At 34.2% G+C, this 23,790-nt stretch overlaps 17 non-coding genes across 17 annotated transcripts; all 17 read left to right on the forward strand.

The window, feature by feature from the left end:
- Positions 1 to 2,222: 2,222 nt before the first annotated feature.
- On the forward strand, positions 2,223 to 2,302 carry TRNAL-UAG. The gene has a single exon. It is a non-coding gene; the product is annotated as a tRNA-Leu (tRNA).
- A 2,027-nt stretch (positions 2,303 to 4,329) lies between these two features.
- On the forward strand, positions 4,330 to 4,409 carry TRNAL-UAG. Its single transcript has one exon. It is a non-coding gene; the product is annotated as a tRNA-Leu (tRNA).
- A 460-nt stretch (positions 4,410 to 4,869) lies between these two features.
- Positions 4,870 to 4,949, forward strand: TRNAL-UAG. Its single transcript has one exon. It is a non-coding gene; the product is annotated as a tRNA-Leu (tRNA).
- Positions 4,950 to 6,403: 1,454 nt separating this feature from the next.
- Positions 6,404 to 6,483, forward strand: TRNAL-UAG. Its single transcript has one exon. It is a non-coding gene; the product is annotated as a tRNA-Leu (tRNA).
- A 938-nt stretch (positions 6,484 to 7,421) lies between these two features.
- TRNAL-UAG lies at positions 7,422 to 7,501 on the forward strand. Its single transcript has one exon. It is a non-coding gene; the product is annotated as a tRNA-Leu (tRNA).
- A 436-nt stretch (positions 7,502 to 7,937) lies between these two features.
- TRNAL-UAG lies at positions 7,938 to 8,017 on the forward strand. Its single transcript has one exon. It is a non-coding gene; the product is annotated as a tRNA-Leu (tRNA).
- Positions 8,018 to 8,445: 428 nt separating this feature from the next.
- On the forward strand, positions 8,446 to 8,524 carry TRNAL-UAG. Its single transcript has one exon. It is a non-coding gene; the product is annotated as a tRNA-Leu (tRNA).
- A 429-nt stretch (positions 8,525 to 8,953) lies between these two features.
- On the forward strand, positions 8,954 to 9,033 carry TRNAL-UAG. Its single transcript has one exon. It is a non-coding gene; the product is annotated as a tRNA-Leu (tRNA).
- A 427-nt stretch (positions 9,034 to 9,460) lies between these two features.
- TRNAL-UAG lies at positions 9,461 to 9,540 on the forward strand. The gene has a single exon. It is a non-coding gene; the product is annotated as a tRNA-Leu (tRNA).
- Positions 9,541 to 12,032: 2,492 nt separating this feature from the next.
- Positions 12,033 to 12,109, forward strand: TRNAL-UAG. Its single transcript has one exon. It is a non-coding gene; the product is annotated as a tRNA-Leu (tRNA).
- A 3,047-nt stretch (positions 12,110 to 15,156) lies between these two features.
- Positions 15,157 to 15,236, forward strand: TRNAL-UAG. Its single transcript has one exon. It is a non-coding gene; the product is annotated as a tRNA-Leu (tRNA).
- Positions 15,237 to 15,668: 432 nt separating this feature from the next.
- On the forward strand, positions 15,669 to 15,747 carry TRNAL-UAG. The gene has a single exon. It is a non-coding gene; the product is annotated as a tRNA-Leu (tRNA).
- A 963-nt stretch (positions 15,748 to 16,710) lies between these two features.
- TRNAL-UAG lies at positions 16,711 to 16,789 on the forward strand. Its single transcript has one exon. It is a non-coding gene; the product is annotated as a tRNA-Leu (tRNA).
- A 2,493-nt stretch (positions 16,790 to 19,282) lies between these two features.
- On the forward strand, positions 19,283 to 19,362 carry TRNAL-UAG. Its single transcript has one exon. It is a non-coding gene; the product is annotated as a tRNA-Leu (tRNA).
- A 438-nt stretch (positions 19,363 to 19,800) lies between these two features.
- Positions 19,801 to 19,880, forward strand: TRNAL-UAG. The gene has a single exon. It is a non-coding gene; the product is annotated as a tRNA-Leu (tRNA).
- Positions 19,881 to 20,305: 425 nt separating this feature from the next.
- Positions 20,306 to 20,384, forward strand: TRNAL-UAG. The gene has a single exon. It is a non-coding gene; the product is annotated as a tRNA-Leu (tRNA).
- Positions 20,385 to 23,358: 2,974 nt separating this feature from the next.
- On the forward strand, positions 23,359 to 23,437 carry TRNAL-UAG. Its single transcript has one exon. It is a non-coding gene; the product is annotated as a tRNA-Leu (tRNA).
- Positions 23,438 to 23,790: the final 353 nt, after the last annotated feature.

The raw sequence follows: 23,790 nt of genomic DNA on the forward strand, positions 1-23,790 counted from the left end.
TATACCCCAATCACCTGATGACGACATTGCACCCGTGCACTCCCTATTCACTGCTAAGATATCATTTAACCCACACAAGAGATCAGATGTCAGCAAAACTGCACTAAAAAGATCATGTGCATTGGATTTTACCAAGAGTGTGTTGGTTAGAATCGAACAGGTTTCTTCAAGAAAATATAAATTCTATTTTATTGATATATAGATGGTTTGGCCGAGTGGTCTAAGGCGCCAGATTTAGGCTGTGGTCTGAAAGGGCGTGGGTTCAAATCCACAGTTGTCAAGGTATGTTTAAAAATACCTACGCTCTCCATTGTATTTCACTTCATGAAAAACAATTACTTAACAGCAAAATACGAAAATTAGTAGAAAAAAGGTTAGTCAGTCATTAATGTTTATTTTTTTTTTAACAGAATTGATGGTAAATAATAAATATATTGTAACTTCTAAAAGAATTGGATTTAACTTATCTTTTGTGTTAATGTCTATTTGCATACTATATGCCGTATACCCCAATCACCTGATGACGACATTGCACCCGTGCACTCCTATTCACTGCTAAGATATCATTCAAACCACACAAGAGATCAGATGTCAGCAAAACTGCACTAAAAAGATCATGCATTGATTTTACCAGAGGGTGTTGGTTAGAATCGAACAGGTTTTCTCAAGAAAATATAAATTCTATTTTTTTGATATATAGACGGTTTGGGAGTGGTCTAAGGTGCCAGATTTAGGCTCTGTTCAAAAGGGCGTGGGTTCAAATCTCACAGCCATCAAGAGATGTTTAAAAATATCCCTAAGCTCTTCATTGTATTTCACTCCATGAAAAACAATTACTTAAAGCAAAATACGAAAATTAGTAGAAAAAAGGTTAGTCAGTCATTAATGTTTATTCTTTTTTTTTTTATCAGAATTGATGGTGAGTAATAAATATATTGTAACTTCTAAAAGAATTGGATTTAACTTATCTTTGTGTTAATGTCTATTTGCATACTATATGCCTTATACCCCAATCACCTGATGACGACATTGCACCCGTGCACTCCCTATTCACTGCTAAGATATCATTTAAACCAGACAAGAGATCAGATGTCAGCAAAACTGCACTAAAAAGATCATGTGCATTGGATTTTACCAAGAGGGTGTTGGTTAGAATCGAACAGGTTTCTTCAAGAAAATATAAATTCTATTTTATTGATATATAGACGGTTTGGCCGAGTGGTCAAGATTTAGGCTCTGGTCTAAAAGGCGTGGGTTAAATCCCACAGCCGTCAAGAGATGTTTAAAAATATCCCTACGCTCTCTATTGTATTTCACTTTTCCATGAAAAACAATTACTTAAACAGCAAAATACGAAAATTTGTAGAAAAAAGGTTAGTCAGTCATTAATGTTTATTTCTTTTTTTTTTTTTTTAACAGAATTGATGGTAAATAATAAATATATTGTAACTTCTAAAAGAATTGGATTTAACTTATCTTTTGTGTTAATGTCTATTTGCATACTATATGCCGTATACCCCAATCACCTGATGACGACATTGCACCCGTGCACTCCCTATTCACTGCTAAGATATCATTTAAACCACACAAGAGATCAGATGTCAGCAAAACTGCACTAAAAAGATCATGTGCATTGGATTTTACCAAGAGGGTGTTGGTTAGAATCGAAAAGGTTTTCTCAAGAAAATATAAATTCTATTTTATTGATATATAGATGGTTTGGCCGAGTGGTCTAAGGCCATTTAGGCTCTGGTTGAAAGGGCGTGGGTTCAAATCCCACAGCTGTCAAGGATGTTTAAAAATACCCCTACGCTCTCCATTGTATTTCATTCCATGAAAAACAATTACTTAACAGCAAAATACGAAAATTAGTAGAAAAAAGGTTAGTCAGTCATTAATGTTTATTTCTTTTTTTTTTTTTTAACAGAATTGATGGTAAATAATAAATATATTGTAACTTCTAAAAGAATTGGATTTAACTTATCTTTTGTGTTAATGTCTATTTGCATACTATATGCCGTATACCCCAATCACCTGATGACGACATTGCACCCGTGCACTCCCTATTCACTGCTAAGATATTATTTAAACCACACAAGAGATCAGATGTCAGCAAAACTGCACTAAAAAGATCATGTGCATTGAATTTTACCAAGAGGGTGTTGGTTAGAATCGAACAGGTTTTCTTCAAGAAAATATAAATTCTATTTTATTGATATATAGACGGTTTGGCCGAGTGGTCTAAGGCGCCAGATTTAGGCTCTGGTCCGAAAGGGCGTGGGTTCAAATCCCACAGCCGTCAAGAGATGTTTAAAAATATCCCTATGCTCTCTATTGTATTTCACTTTTCCATGAAAAACAATATACACACATGAAAAACAATTACTTAAACAGCAAAATACGAAAATTTGTAGAAAAAAGGTTAGTCAGTCATTAATGTTTATTTCTTTTTTTTTTTTTTAACAGAATTGATGGTGAGTAATAAATATATTGTAACTTCTAAAAGAATTGGATTTAACTTATCTTTTGTGTTAATGTCTATTTGCATACTATATGCCTTATACCCCAATCACCTGATGACGACATTGCACCCGTGCACTCCCTATTCACTGCTAAGATATCATTTCAACCACACAAGAGATCAGATGTCAGCAAAACTGCACTAAAAAGATCATGTGCATTGGATTTTACCAAGAGGGTGTTGGTTTGAATCGAACAGGTTTTCTTCAGAAAATATAAATTCTATTTTATTAATATATAGATGGTTTGGCCGAGTGGTCTAAGGCGCCAGATTTAGGCTGTGGTCCGAAAGGGCGTGGGTTCAAATCCCACAGCTGTCAAGGTATGTTTAAAAATACCCCTACGCTCTCTATTTGTATTTCACTCCATGAAAAACAATTACTTGAACAGCAAAATACGAAAATTAGTAGAAAAAAGGTTAGTCAGTCATTAATGTTTATTTTTTTTTTTTAACAGAATTGATGGTAAATAATAAATATATTGTAACTTCTAAAAGAATTGGATTTAACTTATCTTTTGTGTTAATGTCTATTTGCATACTATATGCCTTATACCCCAATCACCTGATGACGACATTGCACCCGTGCACTCCCTATTCACTGCTAAGATATCATTTAACCACACAAGAGATCAGATGTCAGCAAAACTGCACTAAAAAGATCATGTGCATTGGATTTTACCAAGAGGGTGTTGGTTAGAATCGAACAGGTTTTCTCAAGAAAATATAAATTCTATTTTATTGATATATAGACGGTTTGGCCGAGTGGTCTAAGACGCCAGATTTAGGCTCTGGTCGAAAGGGTGTGGGTTCAAATCCCACAGCCGTCAAGAGATGTTTAAAAATATCCCGCTCTCTATTGTATTTCACTTTTCCATGAAAAACCCTACGCTCTCTATTGTATTTCACTTTTCCATGAAAAACAATTACTTAAACAGCAAAATACGAAAATTTGTAGAAAAAAGGTTAGTCAGTCATTAATGTTTATTTCTTTTTTTTTTTTAACAGAATTGATGGTGAGTAATAAATATATTTTAACTTCTAAAAGAATTGGATTTAACTTATCTTTTGTGTTAATGTCTATTTGCATACTATATGCCTATACCCCAATCACCTGATGACGACATTGCACCCGTGCACTCCCTATTCACTGCTAAGATATCATTTCAACCACACAAGAGATCAGATGTCAGCAAAACTGCACTAAAAAGATCATGTGCATTGGATTTTACCAAGAGGTGTTGGTTTGAATCGAACAGGTTTTCTTCAAGAAAATATAAATTCTATTTTATTGATATATAGATGGTTTGGCCGAGTGGTCTAAGGCGCCAGATTTAGGCTGTGGTCTGAAAGGGCGTGGGTTCAAATCCCACAGTTGTCAAGGTATGTTTAAAAATATCCCTACGCTCTCCATTGTATTTCACTCCATGAAAAACAATTACTTGAACAGCAAAATACGAAAATTAGTAGAAAAAAGGTTAGTCAGTCATTAATGTTTATTTCATTTTTTTTTAACAGAATTGATGGTAAATAATAAATATATTGTAACTTCTAAAAGAATTGGATTTAACTTATCTTTTGTGTTAATGTCTATTTGCATACTATATGCCGTATACCCCAATCACCTGATGACGACATTGCACCCGTGCACTCCCTATTCACTGCTAAGATATCATTTAACCACACAAGAGATCAGATGTCAGCAAAACTGCACTAAAAAGATCATGTGCATTGGATTTTACCAAGAGGGTGTTGGTTAGAATCGAACAGGTTTTCTCAAGAAAATATAAATTCTATTTTATTGATATATAGACGGTTTGGCCGAGTGGTCTAAGGCGCCAGATTTAGGCTCTGGTCCGAAAGGGCGTGGGTTCAAATCCCACAGCCGTCAAGAGATGTTTAAAAATTCTATTGTATTTCACTTTTCCATGAAAAACCCTACGCTCTCTATTGTATTTCACTTTCCATGAAAAACAATTACTTAAACAGCAAAATACGAAAATTTGTAGAAAAAAGGTTAGTCAGTCATTAATGTTTATTTCTTTTTTTTTTTAACAGAATTGATGGTAGTAATAAATATATTGTAACTTCTAAAAGAATTGGATTTAACTTATCTTTTGTGTTAATGTCTATTTGCATACTATATGCCTTATACCCCAATCACCTGATGACGACATTGCACCCGTGCACTCCCTATTCACTGCTAAGATATCATTTAACCACACAAGAGATCAGATGTCAGCAAAACTGCACTAAAAAGATCATGTGCATTGGATTTTACCAAGAGGGTGTTGGTTAGAATCGAACAGGTTTTCTTCAAGAAAATATAAATTCTATTTTATTGATATATAGATGGTTTGGCCGAGTGGTCTAAGGCGCCAGATTTAGGCTCTGGTCTGAAAGGGCGTGGGTTCAAATCCCACAGTTGTCAAGAGATGTTTAAAAATACCCTACGCTCTCCATTGTATTTCACTCCATGAAAAACAATTACTTGAACAGCAAAATACGAAAATTAGTAGAAAAAGGTTAGTCAGTCATTAATGTTTATTTCTTTTTTTTTAACAGAATTGATGGTAAATAATAAATATATTGTAACTTCTAAAAGAATTGGATTTAACTTATCTTTTGTGTTAATGTCTATTTGCATACTATATGCCTATACCCCAATCACCTGATGACGACATTGCACCCGTGCACTCCCTATTCACTGCTAAGATATCATTTCAACCACACAAGAGATCAGATGTCAGCAAAACTGCACTAAAAAGATCATGTGCATTGGATTTTACCAAGAGGGTGTTGGTTAGAATCGAACAGGTTTTCTTCAAGAAAATATAAATTCTATTTTATTGATATATAGACGTTTTGGCCGAGTGGTCTAAGGCCAGATTTAGGCTCTGGTCCGAAAGGGCGTGGGTTCAAATCCCACAGCCGTCAAGAGATGTTTAAAAATATCCCAACGCTCTCTATTGTATTTCACTCCATGAAAAGAAATGAAAAACAATTACTTAAACAGCAAAACGAAAATTTGTAGAAAAAAGGTTAGTCAGTCATTAATGTTTATTTCTTTTTTTTTTTTTAACAGAATTGATGGTAAATAATAAATATATTGTAACTTCTAAAAGAATTGGATTTAACTTATCTTTTGTGTTAATGTCTATTTGCATACTATATGCCTATACCCCAATCACCTGATGACGACATTGCACCCGTGCACTCCCTATTCACTGCTAAGATATCATTTAACCACACAAGAGATCAGATGTCAGCAAAACTGCACTAAAAAGATCATGTGCATTGGATTTTACCAAGAGGGTGTTGGTTAGAATCGAACAGGTTTTCTCAAGAAAATATAAATTCTATTTTATTGATATATAGACGGTTTGGCCGAGTGGTCTAAGGCGCCAGATTTAGGCTCTGTTCGAAAGGGTGGGGTTCAAATCCCACAGCCGTCAAGAGATGTTTAAAAATATCCCTACGCTCTCATTGTATTTCACTCCATGAAAAAACAATTACTTAAACAAAAATACGAAAATTAGTAGAAAAAAGGTTAGTCAGTCATTAATGTTTATTTCTTTTTTTTTTTAACAGAATTGATGGTAAATAATAAATATATTGTAACTTCTAAAAGAATTGGATTTAACTTATCTTTTGTGTTAATGTCTATTTGCATACTATATGCCGTATACCCCAATCACCTGATGACGACATTGCACCCGTGCACTCCCTATTCACTGCTAAGATATCATTTAAACCACACAAGAGATCAGATGTCAGCAAAACTGCACTAAAAAGATCATGTGCATTGGATTTTACCAAGAGGGTGTTGGTTAGAATCGAACAGGTTTTCTTCAAGAAAATATAAATTCTATTTTATTATATATAGACGGTTTGGCCGAGTGGTCTAAGGCGCCAGATTTAGGCTCTGGTCCGAAAGGGCGTGGGTTAAAATCCCACAGCCGTCAAGAGATGTTTAAAAATATCCCTACGCTCTCTATTGTATTTCACTCCATGAAAACAATTACTTGAACAGCAAAATACGAAAATTAGTAGAAAAAAGGTTAGTCAGTCATTAATGTTTATTTCTTTTTTTTTTTTTAACAGAATTGATGGTAAATAATAAATATATTGTAACTTCTAAAAGAATTGGATTTAACTTATCTTTTGTGTTAATGTCTATTTGCATACTATATGCCGTATACCCCAATCACCTGATGACGACATTGCACCCGTGCACTCCCTATTCACTGCTAAGATATCATTTAAACACACAAGAGATCAGATGTCAGCAAAACTGCACTAAAAAGATCATGTGCATTGGATTTTACCAAGAGGGTGTTGGTTAGAATCGAACAGGTTTTCTCAAGAAAATATAAATTCTATTTTATTGATATATAGACGTTTGGCGAGTGGTCTAAGGTGCCAGATTTAGGCTCTGTTCGAAAGGGCGTGGGTTCAAATCCACAGCTGTCAAGAGATGTTTAAAAATATCCCTACGCTCTTCATTGTATTTCACTCCATGAAAAACAATTACTTAAACAGCAAAATACGAAAATTAGTAGAAAAAAGGTTAGTCAGTCATTAATGTTTATTTCTTTTTTTTTTTAACAGAATTGATGGTAAATAATAAATATATTGTAACTTCTAAAAGAATTGGATTTAACTTATCTTTTGTGTTAATGTCTATTTGCATACTATATGCCTTATACCCCAATCACCTGATGACGACATTGCACCCGTGCACTCCCTATTCACTGCTAAGATATCATTTAAACCACACAAGAGATCAGATGTCAGCAAAACTGCACTAAAAAGATCATGTGCATTGGATTTTACCAAGAGGGTGTTGGTTAGAATCGAACAGGTTTTCTTCAAAATATAAATTCTATTTTATTGATATATAGACGGTTTGGCCGAGTGGTCTAAGGCGCCAGATTTAGGCTCTGGTCTAAAAGGGCGTGGGTTCAAATCCCACAGCCGTCAAGAGATGTTTAAAAATATCCCTACGCTCTCTATTGTATTTCACTCCATGAAAAACAATTACTTAAACAGCAAAATACGAAAATTAGTAGAAAAAAGGTTAGTCAGTCATTAATGTTTATTTCTTTTTTTTTTTTTTTAACAGAATTGATGGTAAATAATAAATATATTGTAACTTCTAAAAGAATTGGATTTAACTTATCTTTTGTGTTAATGTCTATTTGCATACTATATGCCGTATACCCCAATCACCTGATGACGACATTGCACCCGTGCACTCCCTATTCACTGCTAAGATATCATTTAAACCACACAAGAGATCAGATGTCAGCAAAACTGCACTAAAAAGATCATGTGCATTGGATTTTACCAAGAGGGTGTTGGTTAGAATCGAACAGGTTTTCTCAAGAAAATATAAATTCTATTTTATTGATATATAGATGGTTTGGCCGAGTGGTCTAAGGCGCCAGATTTAGGCTCTGGTTTGAAAGGGCGTGGGTTCAAATCCCACAGCTGTCAAGATGTTTAAAAATACCCCTACGCTCTCCATTGTATTTCATTCCATGAAAAAATTACTTAACAGCAAAATACGAAAATTAGTAGAAAAAAAGGTTAGTCAGTCATTAATGTTTATTTCTTTTTTTTTTTAACAGAATTGATGTAAATAATAAATATATTGTAACTTCTAAAAGAATTGGATTTAACTTATCTTTTGTGTTAATGTCTATTTGCATACTATATGCCGTATACCCCAATCACCTGATGACGACATTGCACCCGTGCACTCCTTATTCACTGCTAAGATATCATTTAAACCACACAAGAGATCAGATGTCAGCAAAACTGCACTAAAAAGATCATGTGCATTGGATTTTACCAAGAGGGTGTTGGTTAGAATCGAACAGGTTTTCTTCAAGAAAATATAAATTCTATTTTATTGATATATAGACGGTTTGGCCGAGTGGTCTAAGGCGCCAGATTTAGGCTCTGGTCCGAAAGGGCGTGGGTTCAAATCCACAGCCGTCAAGAGATGTTTAAAGCTCTCTATTGTATTTCACTTGCTCTCCAATGAAAAACAATTACTTAAACAGCAAATACGAAAATTAGTAGAAAAAAGGTTAGTCAGTCATTAATGTTTATTTCTTTTTTTTTTTTTTTTAACGAATTGATGGTAAATAATAAATATATTGTAACTTCTAAAAGAATTGGATTTAACTTATCTTTTGTGTTAATGTCTATTTGCATACTATATGCCTATACCCCAATCACCTGATGACGACATTGCACCCGTGCACTCCCTATTCACTGCTAAGATATCATTTAACCACACAAGAGATCAGATGTCAGCAAAACTGCACTAAAAAGATCATGTGCATTGGATTTTACCAAGAGGGTGTTGGTTAGAATCGAACAGGTTTTCTTCAAGAAAATATAAATTCTATTTTATTATATATAGATGGTTTGGCCGAGTGGTCTAAGGCGCCAGATTTAGGCTCTGGTCCGAAAGGGCGTGGGTTCAAATCCCACAGCTGTCAAGGTATGTTTAAAAATATCCCTACGCTCTCTATTGTATTTCACTCCATGAAAAACAATTACTTGAAAGCAAAATACGAAAATTAGTAGAAAAAAGGTTAGTCAGTCATTAATGTTTATTTTTTTTTTTTAACAGAATTGATGGTAAATATAAATATATTTTAACTTCTAAAAGAATTGGATTTAACTTATCTTTTGTGTTAATGTCTATTTGCATACTATATGCCTTATACCCCAATCACCTGATGACGACATTGCACCCGTGCACTCCCTATTCACTGCTAAGATATCATTTCAACCACACAAGAGATCAGATGTCAGCAAAACTGCACTAAAAAGATCATGTGCATTGGATTTTACCAAGAGGGTGTTGGTTAGAATCGAACAGGTTTTCTTCAAGAAATATAAATTCTATTTTATTGATATATAGACGGTTTGGCCGAGTGGTCTAAGACGCCAGATTTAGGCTCTGGTCCGAAAGGGTGTGGGTTCAAATCCCACAGCCGTCAAGATGTTTAAAAATATCCCTACGCTCTCCACTTGCCCTACGCTCTCATTGTATTTCACTTTTCCATGAAAAACAATTACTTAAACAGCAAAATACGAAAATTTGTAGAAAAAAGGTTAGTCAGTCATTAATGTTTATTTTTTTTTTTTTTAACAGAATTGATGGTAGTAATAAATATATTGTAACTTCTAAAAGAATTGGATTTAACTTATCTTTTGTGTTAATGTCTATTTGCATACTATATGCCTTATACCCCAATCACCTGATGACGACATTGCACCCGTGCACTCCCTATTCACTGCTAAGATATCATTTCAAACCACACAAGAGATCAGATGTCAGCAAAAACTGCACTAAAAAGATCATGTGCATTGATTTTACCAAGAGGTGTTGGTTTGAATCGAACAGGTTTTCTTCAAGAAAATATAAATTCTATTTTATTGATATATAGATGGTTTGGCCGAGTGGTCTAAGGCGCCAGATTTAGGCTCTGGTCTGAAAGGGCGTGGGTTCAAATCCCACAGCGTCAAGGATGTTTAAAAATACCCTACGCTCTCCATTGTATTTCACTCCATGAAAAACAATTACTTGAACAGCAAAATACGAAAATTAGTAGAAAAAAGGTTAGTCAGTCATTAATGTTTATTTCTTTTTTTTAACAGAATTGATGGTAAATAATAAATATATTGTAACTTCTAAAAGAATTGGATTTAACTTATCTTTTGTGTTAATGTCTATTTGCATACTATATGCCGTATACCCCAATCACCTGATGACGACATTGCACCGCTGCACTCCCTATTCACTGCTAAGATATCATTCAACCACACAAGAGATCAGATGTCAGCAAAACTGCACTAAAAAGATCATGTGCATTGAATTTTACCGTGAGGGTGTTGGTTAGAATCGAACAGGTTTTCATCAAGAAAATATAAATTCTATTTTTTTGATATATAGACGATTTGGTCGAGTGGTCTAAGGTGCCAGATTTAGGCTCTAGTTCAAAGGGCGTGGGTTCAAATCTCACAGCTGCATCAAGAGATGTTTAAAAATATCCCTAAGCTCTTCATTGTATTTCACTCCATGAAAAACAATTACTTAAATAGCAAAATACGAAAATTAGTAGAAAAAAGGTTAGTCAGTCATTAATGTTTATTCTTTTTTTTTTTTATCAGAATTGATGGTGAGTAATAAATATATTGTAACTTCTAAAAGAATTGGATTTAACTTATCTTTTGTGTGTTAATGTCTATTTGCATACTATATGCCTTATACCCCAATCACCTGATGACGACATTGCACCCGTGCACTCCCTATTCACTGCTAAGATATCATTTAAACCAGACACGAGATCAGATGTCAGCAAAACTGCACTAAAAAGATTATGTGCATTGGATTTTACCAAGAGGGTGTTGGTTAGAATCGAACAGGTATTCTTCAAGAAAATATAATTCTATTTTATTGATATATAGACGGTTTGGCGAGTGGTCAAAGCGCCAGATTTAGCTCTGGTCTAAAAGGCGTGGGTTTAAATCCCACAGCCGTCAAGAGATGTTTAAAAATATCCCTACGCTCTCTATTGTATTTCACTTTTCCATGAAAAACAATTACTTAAACAGCAAAATACGAAAATTTGTAGAAAAAAGGTTAGTCAGTCATTAATGTTTATTTCTTTTTTTTTTTTTTAACAGAATTGATGGTAAATAATAAATATATTGTAACTTCTAAAGAATTGGATTTAACTTATCTTTTGTGTTAATGTCTATTTGCATACTATATGCCGTATACCCAATCACCTGATGACGACATTGCACCCGTGCACTCCCTATTCACTGCTAAGATATCATTTAAACCACACAAGAGATCAGATGTCAACAAAACTGCACTAAAAAGATCATGTGCATTGGATTTTACCAAGAGGGTGTTGGTTAGAATCGAAAAGGTTTTCGTCAAGAAAATATAAATTCTATTTTATTGATATAGAGGTTTGGCGAGTGGTCTAAGGCGCCTGATTTAGGCTCTGGTTGAAAGGGCGTGGGTTTCAAATCCCACAGCTGTCAAGTATGTTTAAAAATATCCCTACGCTCTCCATTGTATTTCATTCCATGGAAAACAATTACTTGAACAGCAAAATACGAAAATTAGTAGAAAAAGGTTAGTCAGTCATTAATGTTTATTTCTTTTTTTTTTTTTTTTAACAGAATTGATGGTAAATAATAAATATATTGTAACTTCTAAAAGAATTGGATTTAACTTATCTTTTGTGTTAATGTCTATTTGCATACTATATGCCGTATACCCCAATCACCTGATGACGACATTGCACCCGTGCACTCCTATTCACTGCTAAGATATCATTTAAACCACACAAGAGATCAGATGTCAGCAAAACTGCACTAAAAAGATCATGTGCATTGATTTTACCAAGAGGGTGTTGGTTAGAATCGAACAGGTTTTCTTCAAGAAAATATAATTCTATTTTATTGATATATAGACGGTTTGGCCGAGTGGTCTAAGGCGCCAGATTTAGGCTCTGGTGAAAGGCGTGGGTTCAAATCCCACAGCCGTCAAGAGATGTTTAAAAATAAAAAATAATATCCCTACGCTCTCTATTGTATTTCACTTTTCCATGAAAAACAATTACTTAAACAGCAAAATACGAAAATTTGTAGAAAAAAGGTTAGTCAGTCATTAATGTTTATTTCTTTTTTTTTTTTTAACGGAATTGATGGTGAGTAATAATATATTGTAACTTCTAAAAGAATTGGATTTAACTTATCTTTTGTGTTAATGTCTATTTGCATACTATATGCCTTATACCCCAATCACCTGATGACGACATTGCACCCGTGCACTCCCTATTCACTGCTAAGATATCATTTCAACCACACAAGAGATCAGATGTCAGCAAAACTGCACTAAAAAGATCATGTGCATTGGATTTTACCAAGAGGGTGTTGGTTTGAATCGAACAGGTTTTCTTCAAGAAAATATAAATTCTATTTTATTGATATATAGATGGTTTGGCCGAGTGGTCTAAGGCGCCAGATTTAGGCTCTGGTCCGAAAGGGCGTGGGTTCAAATCCACAGCTGTCAAGGTATGTTTAAAAAATACCCTACGCTCTCCATTGTATTTCACTCATGAAAAACAATTACTTGAACAGCAAAATACGAAAATTAGTAGAAAAAAGGTTAGTCAGTCATTAATGTTTAATTTTTTTTTTTTTAACAGAATTGATGGTAAATAATAAATATATTGTAACTTCTAAAAGAATTGGATTTAACTTATCTTTTGTGTTAATGTCTATTTGCATACTATATGCCGTATACCCAATCACCTGATGACGACATTGCACCCGTGCACTCCCTATTCACTGCTAAGATATCATTTAAACCACACAAGAGATCAGATGTCAGCAAAACTGCACTAAAAAGATCATGTGCATTGGATTTTACCAAGAGGGGTTGGTTAGAATCGAACAGGTTTTCTTCAAGAAAATATAAATTCTATTTTATTGATATATAGACGGTTTGGCCGAGTGGTCTAAGCGCCAGATTTAGGCTCTGGTCCGAAAGGCGTGGGTTCAAATCCCACAGCCGTCAAGAGATGTTTAAAAATATCCCTACGCTCTCTATTGTATTTCACTTTTCCATGAAAAATAATATCCCTACGCTCTCTATTGTATTTCACTTTTCCATGAAAAACAATTACTTAAACAGCAAAATACGAAAATTTGTAGAAAAAAGGTTAGTCAGTCATTAATGTTTATTTCTTTTTTTTTTTTTAACAGAATTGATGGTGAGTAATAAAATATTTTAACTTCTAAAAGAATTGGATTTAACTTATCTTTTGTGTTAATGTCTATTTGCATACTATATGCCTTATACCCCAATCACCTGATGACGACATTGCACCCGTGCACTCCCTATTCACTGCTAAGATATCATTTCAACCACACAAGAGATCAGATGTCAGCAAAACTGCACTAAAAAGATCATGTGCATTGGATTTTACCAAGAGGGTGTTGGTTTGAATCGAACAGGTTTTCTTCAAGAAAATATAAATTCTATTTTATTGATATATAGATGGTTTGGCCGAGTGGTCTAAGGCGCCAGATTTAGGCTGTGGTCTGAAAGGGCGTGGGTTCAAATCCCACGTCAAGGATGTTTAAAAATACCCTACGCTCTCCATTGTATTTCACTCCATGAAAAACAATTACTTGAACAGCAAAATACGAAAATTAGTAGAAAAAAGGTTAGTCAGTCATTAATGTTTTATTTCTTTTTTTTTAACAGAATTGATGGTAAATAATAAATATATTGTAACTTCTAAAAGAATTGGATTTAACTTATCTTTGTGTTAATGTCTATTTGCATACTATATGCCGTATACCCAATCACCTGATGACGACATTGCACCCGTGCACTCCCTATTCACTGCTAAGATATCATTTAAACCACACAAGAGATCAGATGTCAGCAAAACTGTGCATTGGATTTTACCAAGAGGTGTTGGTTAGAATCGAACAGGTTTTCTTCAAGAAAATATAAATTCTATTTTATTGATATATAGACGTTTGGCCGAGTGGTCTAAGGCGCCAGATTTAGGGCTTTGGTTTGAAAGGGCGTGGGTTCAAATCCCACAGCCTGTCAAGGATGTTTAAAAATACCCCTACGCTCTCATTGTATTTCACTCCATGAAAAACAATTACTTGAACAGCAAAATACGAAAATTAGTAGAAAAAAGGTTAGTCAGTCATTAATGTTTATTTCTTTTTTTTTTTTTTAACAGAATTGATGGTAAATAATAAATATATTGTAACTTCTAAAAGAATTGGATTTAACTTATCTTTTGTGTTAATGTCTATTTGCATACTATATGCCGTATACCCCAATCACCTGATGACGACATTGCACCCGTGCACTCCCTATTCACTGCTAAGATATCATTTAAACCACACAAGAGATCAGATGTCAGCAAAACTGCACTAAAAAGATCATGTGCATTTGATTTTACCAAGAGGGTGTTGGTTAGAATCGAACAGTTTTCTTCAAGAAAATATAAATTCTATTTTATTGATATATAGACGGTTTGGCCGAGTGGTCTAAGGCGCCAGATTTAGGCTGGTCGTCCGAAAGGGCGTGGGTTCAAATCCCACAGCCGTCAAGAGATGTTTAAAAATAAATTGTTCCATAATATCCCTACGCTCTCTATTGTATTTCACTCCATGAAAAACAATTACTTAAACAGCAAAATACGAAAATTTGTAGAAAAAAGGTTAGTCAGTCATTAATGTTTTTTTTTTTTTTTTTTTTAACAGAATTGATGGTAAATAATAAATATATTGTAACTTCTAAAAGAATTGGATTTAACTTATCTTTTGTGTTAATGTCTATTTGCATACTATATGCCGTATACCCCAATCACCTGATGACGACATTGCACCCGTGCACTCCCTATTCACTGCTAAGATATCATTTAAACCACACAAGAGATCAGATGTCAGCAAAACTGCACTAAAAAGATCATGTGCATTGGATTTTACCAAGAGGGTGTTGGTTTAGAATCGAACAGGTTTTCTTCAAGAAAATATAAATTCTATTTTATTGATATATAGATGGTTTGGCCGAGTGGTCTAAGGCGCCAGATTTAGGCTCTGGTTCGAAAGGGCGTGGGTTCAAATCCCACAGCTGTCAAAGATGTTTAAAAATATCCCTACGCTCTCCATTGTATTTCACTCCATGAAAAACAATTACTTGAACAGCAAAATACGAAAATTAGTAGAAAAAAGGTTAGTCAGTCATTAATGTTTATTTCTTTTTTTTTTTAACAGAATTGATGGTAAATAATAAATATATTGTAACTTCTAAAAGAATTGGATTTAACTTATCTTTTGTGTTAATGTCTATTTGCATACTATATGCCGTATACCCCAATCACCTGATGACGACATTGCACCCGTGCACTCCCTATTCACTGCTAAGATATCATTTAAACCACACAAGAGATCAGATGTCAGCAAAACTGCACTAAAAAGATCATGTGCATTGAATTTTACCAAGAGGGTGTTGGTTAGAATCGAACAGGTTTTCTTCAAGAAAATATAAATTCTATTTTATTGATATATAGACGGTTTGGCCGAGTGGTCTAAGGCGCCAGATTTAGGCTCTGGTCGAAAGGGCGTGGGTTCAAATCCCACAGCCGTCAAGAGATGTTTAAAAATATCCCTATGCTCTCTATTGATTATCCCTACGCTCTCATTGTATTTCACTTTTCCATGAAAAACAATTACTTAAACAGCAAAATACGAAAATTTGTAGAAAAAAGGTTAGTCAGTCATTAATGTTTATTTCTTTTTTTTTTTTTTAACAGAATTGATGGTGAGTAATAAATATATTGTAACTTCTAAAAGAATTGGATTTAACTTATCTTTTGTGTTAATGTCTATTTGCATACTATATGCCTTATACCCCAATCACCTGATGACGACATTGCACCCGTGCACTCCCTATTCACTGCTAAGATATCATTTCAACCACACAAGAGATCAGATGTCAGCAAAACTGCACTAAAAAGATCATGTGCATTGGATTTTACCAAGAGGGTGTTGGTTTGAATCGAACAGGTTTTCTTCAAGAAAATATAAATTCTATTTTATTGATATATAGATGGTTTGGCCGAGTGGTCTAAGGCGCCAGATTTAGGCTGGTCCGAAAGGGCGTGGGTTCAAATCCCACAGCTGTCAAGGTATGTTTAAAAATATCCCTACGCTCTCATTGTATTTCACTCCATGAAAAACAATTACTTGAACAGCAAAATACGAAAATTAGTAGAAAAAAGGTTAGTCAGTCATTAATGTTTATTTTTTTTTTTTTAACAGAATTGATGGTAAATAATAAATATATTGTAACTTCTAAAAGAATTGGATTTAACTTATCTTTTGTGTTAATGTCTATTTGCATACTATATGCCTTATACCCCAATCACCTGATGACGACATTGCACCCGTGCACTCCCTATTCACTGCTAAGATATCATTTCAACCACACAAGAGATCAGATGTCAGCAAAACTGCACAAAAAGATCATGTGCATTGGATTTTACCAAGAGGGTGTTAGAATCGAACAGGTTTTCGTCAAGAAAATATAAATTCTATTTTATTGATATATAGACGGTTTGGCCGAGTGGTCTAAGCGCCAGATTTAGGCTCTGGTCCGAAAGGGCGTGGGTTCAAATCCCACAGCCGTCAAGAGATGTTTAAAAATAAATGTCCTATCCCTACGCTCTCATTGTATTTCACTCCATGAAAAACAATTACTTAAACAGCAAAATACGAAAATTTGTAGAAAAAAGGTTAGTCAGTCATTAATGTTTATTTCTTTTTTTTTTTAACAGAATTGATGGTGAGTAATAAATATATTTTAACTTCTAAAAGAATTGGATTTAACTTATCTTTTGTGTTAATGTCTATTTGCATACTATATGCCTTATACCCCAATCACCTGATGACGACATTGCACCCGTGCACTCCCTATTCACTGCTAAGATATCATTTCAACCACACAAGAGATCAGAGATGTCAGCAAAACTGCACTAAAAAGATCATGTGCATTGGATTTTACCAAGAGGTGTTGGTTTGAATCGAACAGGTTTTCTTCAAGAAAATATAAATTCTATTTTATTGATATATAGATGGTTTGGCCGAGTGGTCTAAGGCGCCAGATTTAGGCTGTGGTCCTGAAAGGGCGTGGGTTCAAATCCCACAGGTCAAGGATGTTTAAAAATACCCTACGCTCTCCATTGTATTTCACTCCATGAAAAACAATTACTTGAACAGCAAAATACGAAAATTAGTAGAAAAAAGGTTAGTCAGTCATTAATGTTTATTTCTTTTTTTTTTAACAGAATTGATGGTAAATAATAAATATATTGTAACTTCTAAAAGAATTGGATTTAACTTATCTTTGTGTTAATGTCTATTTGCATACTATATGCCGTATACCCCAATCACCTGATGACGACATTGCACCCGTGCACTCCCTATTCACTGCTAAGATATCATTTAAACCACACAAGAGATCAGATGTCAGCAAAACTGCACTAAAAAGATCATGTGCATTGGATTTTACCAAGAGGGTGTTGGTTAGAATCGAACAGGTTTTCTTCAAGAAAATATAAATTCTATTTTTATTGATATATAGACGGTTTGGCCGAGTGGTCTAAGGCGCCAGATTTAGGCTCTGGTCCGAAAGGGCGTGGGTTCAAATCCACAGCTGTCAAGAGATGTTTAAAAATATCCCTACGCTCTTCATTGTATTTCACTCCATGAAAAACAATTACTTAAACAGCAAAATACGAAAATTAGTAGAAAAAAGGTTAGTCAGTCATTAATGTTTATTCTTTTTTTTTTTTTAACAGAATTGATGGTGATAATAAATATATTGTAACTTCTAAAAGAATTGGATTTAACTTATCTTTTGTGTTAATGTCTATTTGCATACTATATGCCTTATACCCCAATCACCTGATGACGACATTGCACCCGTGCACTCCCTATTCACTGCTAAGATATCATTTAAACCACACAAGAGATCAGATGTCAGCAAAACTGCACTAAAAAGATCATGTGCATTGGATTTTACCAAGAGGGGTGTTGGTTAGAATCGAACAGGTTTTCTTCAAGAAAATATAAATTCTATTTTATTGATATATAGACGGTTTGGCCGAGTGGTCTAAGGCGCCAGATTTAGGCTCTGGTCGAAAAGGTGGGTTTCAAATCCCACAGCCGTCAAGAGATGTTTAAAAATATCCCTACGCTCTCTATTGTATTTCACTTTTCCATGAAAAACAATTACTTAAACAGCAAAATACGAAAAATTGTAGAAAAAAGGTTAGTCAGTCATTAATGTTTATTTCTTTTTTTTTTTTAACAGAATTGATGGTAAATAATAAATATATTGTAACTTCTAAAAGAATTGGATTTAACTTATCTTTTGTGTTAATGTCTATTTGCATACTATATGCCGTATACCCAATCACCTGATGACGACATTGCACCCGTGCACTCCCTATTCACTGCTAAGATATCATTTAAAACACACAAGAGATCAGATGTCAGCAAAACTGCACTAAAAAGATCATGTGCATTGGATTTTACCAAGAGGGTGTTGGTTAGAATCGAAACAGGTTTTCGTCAAGAAAATATAAATTCTATTTTATTGATATATAGATGGTTTGGCCGAGTGGTCTAAGGCGCCAGATTTAGGCTCTGGTTTGAAAGGGCGTGGGTTCAAATCCCACAGCGTCAAGAGATGTTTAAAAATATCCCTACGCTCTCCATTGTATTTCACTCCATGAAAAACAATTACTTGAACAGCAAAATACGAAAATTAGTAGAAAAAAGGTTAGTCAGTCATTAATGTTTATTTCTTTTTTTTTTTTTTAACAGAATTGATGGTAAATAATAAATATATTGTAACTTCTAAAAGAATTGGATTTAACTTATCTTTTGTGTTAATGTCTATTTGCATACTATATGCCGTATACCCCAATCACCTGATGACGACATTGCACCCGTGCACTCCCTATTCACTGCTAAGATATCATTTAAACCACACAAGAGATCAGATGTCAGCAAAACTGCACTAAAAAGATCATGTGCATTGATTTTACCAAGAGGGTGTTGGTTAGAATCGAACAGGTTTTCTTCAAGAAAATATAAATTCTATTTTATTGATATATAGACGGTTTGGCCGAGTGGTCTAAGGCGCCAGATTTAGGCTCTGGTCCGAAAGGGCGTGGGTTCAAATCCCACAGCCGTCAAGAGATGTTTAAAAATAAATGTGCTACGCTCTCTATTGTATTTCACTCCATGAAAAAACAATTACTTAAACAGCAAAATACGAAAATTTGTAGAAAAAAGGTAGTCAGTCATTAATGTTTATTTCTTTTTTTTTTTTAACAGAATTGATGGTAAATAATAAATATATTGTAACTTCTAAAAGAATTGGATTTAACTTATCTTTTGTGTTAATGTCTATTTGCATACTATATGCCTTATACCCCAATCACCTGATGACGACATTGCACCCGTGCACTCCCTATTCACTGCTAAGATATCATTTCAACCACACAAGAGATCAGATGTCAGCAAAACTGCACTAAAAAGATCATGTGCATTGGATTTTACCAAGAGGGTGTTGGTTTTGAATCGAACAGGTTTTCTTCAAGAAAATATAAATTCTATTTTATTGATATATAGATGGTTTGGCCGAGTGGTCTAAGGCGCCAGATTTAGGCTCTGGTCCGAAAGGGCGTGGGTTCAAATCCCACAGCTGTCAAGGTATGTTTAAAAATACCCCTACGCTCTCATTGTATTTCACTCCATGAAAAACAATTACTTGAACAGCAAAATACGAAAATTAGTAGAAAAAAGGTTAGTCAGTCATTAATGTTTATTTTTTTTTTTAACAGAATTGATGGTAAATAATAAATATATTTTAACTTCTAAAGAATTGGATTTAACTTATCTTTTGTGTTAATGTCTATTTGCATACTATATGCCGTATACCCCAATCACCTGATGACGACATTGCACCCGTGCACTCCCTATTCACTGCTAAGATATCATTTCAACCACACAAGAGATCAGATGTCAGCAAAAGCACTAAAAAGATCATGTGCATTGGATTTTACCAAGAGGGTGTTGGTTAGAATCGAACAGGTTTTCTTCAAGAAAATATAAATTCTATTTTATTGATATATAGACGGTTTGGCCGAGTGGTCTAAGCGCCAGATTTAGGCTCTGGTTCGAAAGGGCGTGGGTTCAAATCCCACAGCCGTCAAGAGATGGCTCTCGTAAAATATCCCTACGCTCTCTATTGTATTTCACTTTTCCAAACAATTACTTAAACAGCAAAATACGAAAATTTTAGAAAAAAGGTTAGTCAGTCATTAATGTTTATTTCTTTTTTTTTTTTTAACAGAATTGATGGTAAATAATAAATATATTAACTTCTAAAAGAATTGGATTTAACTTATCTTTGTGTTGTGTCTATTTGCATACTATATGCCTTATACCCCAATCAATGATGACATTGCACTGCACTCCCTATTCACTGCTAAGATATCATTTCAACCACACAAGAGATCAGATGTCAGCAAAACTGCACTAAAAAGATCATGTGCATTGGATTTACCAAGAGGTGTGTTTTCGAACAGGTTTTCTTCAAGAAAATATAAATTCTATTTTATTGATATATAGATGGTTTGGCCGAGTGGTCTAAGGGCCAGATTTAGGCTGTTAAAGGGCGTGGGTTCAAATCCCACGTCAAGTAGTTTAAAAATATCCCTACGCTCTCCATTGTATTTCACTCCATGAAAAACAATTACTTGAACAGCAAAATACGAAAATTAGTAGAAAAAAGGTTAGTCAGTCATTAATGTTTTTTCTTTTTTTTTTAACAGAATTGATGGTAAATAATAAATATATAACTTCTAAAAGAATTGGATTTAACTTATCTTTTGTGTTAATGTCTATTTGCATACTATATGCCGTATACCCCAATCACCTGATGACGACATTGCACCCGTGCACTCCCTATTCACTGCTAAGATATCATTTAAACCACACAAGAGATCAGATGTCAGCAAAACTGCACTAAAAAGATCATGTGCATTGGATTTTACCAAGAGGGTGTTGGTTAGAATCGAACAGGTTTTCTTCAAGAAAATATAAATTCTATTTTATTGATATATAGACGGTTTGGCGAGTGGTCTAAACGCCAGATTTAGGCTCTCTCCGAAAGGGCGTGGGTTCAAATCCCACAGCCGTCAAGAGATGTTTAAAAATATACCACTTTTCCATCCCTACGCTCTCTATTGTATTTCACCATGAAAAACAATTACTTAAACAGCAAAATACGAAAATTTGTAGAAAAAAGGTTAGTCAGTCATTAATGTTTATTTCTTTTTTTTTTTTAACAGAATTGATGGTGGTAATAAATATATTGTAACTTCTAAAAGAATTGGATTTAACTTATCTTTTGTGTTAATGTCTATTTGCATACTATATGCCGTATACCCCAATCACCTGATGACGACATTGCACCCGTGCACTCCCTATTCACTGCTAAGATATCATTTAAACCACACAAGAGATCAGATGTCAGCAAAACTGCACTAAAAAGATCATGTGCATTGGATTTTACCAAGAGGGTGTTGGTTTGAATCGAACAGGTTTTCTTCAAGAAAATATAAATTCTATTTTTATTGATATATAGATGGTTTGGCCGAGTGGTCTAAGGCGCCAGATTTAGGCTCTGGCGAAAGGCGTGGGTTCAAATCCCACAGTGTCAAGATGTTTAAAAAATACCCTACGCTCTCCATTGTATTTCACTCCATGAAAAACAATTACTTGAACAGCAAAATACGAAAATTAGTAGAAAAAAGGTTAGTCAGTCATTAATGTTTATTTCTTTTTTTTTAACAGAATTGATGGTAAATAATAAATATATTTTAACTTCTAAAAGAATTGGATTTAACTTATCTTTTGTGTTAATGTCTATTTGCATACTATATGCCGTATACCCCAATCACCTGATGACGACATTGCACCCGTGCACTCCCTATTCACTGCTAAGATATCATTTAAACCACACAAGAGATCAGATGTCAGCAAAACTGCACTAAAAAGATCATGTGCATTGGATTTTACCAAGAGGGTGTTGGTTAGAATCGAACAGGTTTTCTTCAAGAAAATATAAATTCTATTTTATTGATATATTGGCCGAGTGGTCTAAGCGCCAGATTTAGGCTCTGGTCCGAAAGGGTGTGGGTTCAAATCCACAGCCGTCAAGAGATGTTTAAAAATATGTGTATTTCACTATCCCTACGCTCTCTATTGTATTTCACTTTTCCATGAAAAACAATTACTTAAACAGCAAAATACGAAAATTTTGTAGAAAAAAGGTTAGTCAGTCATTAATGTTTATTTCTTTTTTTTTTTTAACAGAATTGATGGGAGTAATAAATATATTGTAACTTCTAAAAGAATTGGATTTAACTTATCTTTTGTGTTAATGTCTATTTGCATACTATATGCCTATACCCCAATCACCTGATGACGACATTGCACCCGTGCACTCCCTATTCACTGCTAAGATATCATTTCAACCACACAAGAGATCAGATGTCAGCAAAACTGCACTAAAAAGATCATGTGCATTGGATTTTACCAAGAGGGTGTTGGTTAGAATCGAACAGGTTTTCTTCAAGAAAATATAAATTCTATTTTATTGATATATAGACGGTTTGGCCGAGTGGTCTAAGGCGCCAGATTTAGGCTCTGTTCGAAAGGGTGTGGGTTCAAATCCCACAGCCGTCAAGAGATGTTTAAAAATATCCCTACGCTCTCCATTGTATTTCACTCCATGAAAAACAATTACTTAAACAGCAAAATACGAAAATTAGTAGAAAAAAGGTTAGTCAGTCATTAATGTTTATTTCTTTTTTTTTTTTAACAGAATTGATGGTAAATAATAAATATATTGTAACTTCTAAAAGAATTGGATTTAACTTATCTTTTGTGTTAATGTCTATTTGCATACTATATGCCGTATACCCAATCACCTGATGACGACATTGCACCCGTGCACTCCCTATTCACTGCTAAGATATCATTTAAACCACACAAGAGATCAGATGTCAGCAAAACTGCACTAAAAAGATCATGTGCATTGGATTTTACCAAGAGGGGTGTTGGTTAGAATCGAACAGGTTTTCTTCAAGAAAATATAAATTCTATTTTATTGATATATAGACGGTTTGGCCGAGTGGTCTAAGGCGCCAGATTTAGGCTCTGGTCGAAAGGGCGTGGGTTCAAATCCCACAGCCGTCAAGAGATGTTTAAAAAATATCCTACGCTCTCATTGTATTTCACTCATGAAAAACAATTACTTAAACAGCAAAATACGAAAATTAGTAGAAAAAAGTTAGTCAGTCATTAATGTTTATTTCTTTTTTTTTTTTTAACAGAATTGATGGTAAATAATAAATATATTGTAACTTCTAAAAGAATTGGATTTAACTTATCTTTTGTGTTAATGTCTATTTGCATACTATATGCCGTATACCCCAATCACCTGATGACGACATTGCACCCGTGCACTCCCTATTCACTGCTAAGATATCATTTAAACACACAAGAGATCAGATGTCAGCAAAACTGCACTAAAAAGATCATGTGCATTG

Source organism: Ipomoea nil, unplaced genomic scaffold, assembly GCF_001879475.1.
Source record: "Ipomoea nil cultivar Tokyo-kokei standard unplaced genomic scaffold, Asagao_1.1 scaffold0738, whole genome shotgun sequence".
In the NCBI taxonomy this organism is placed as follows: Eukaryota; Viridiplantae; Streptophyta; class Magnoliopsida; order Solanales; family Convolvulaceae; genus Ipomoea; species Ipomoea nil.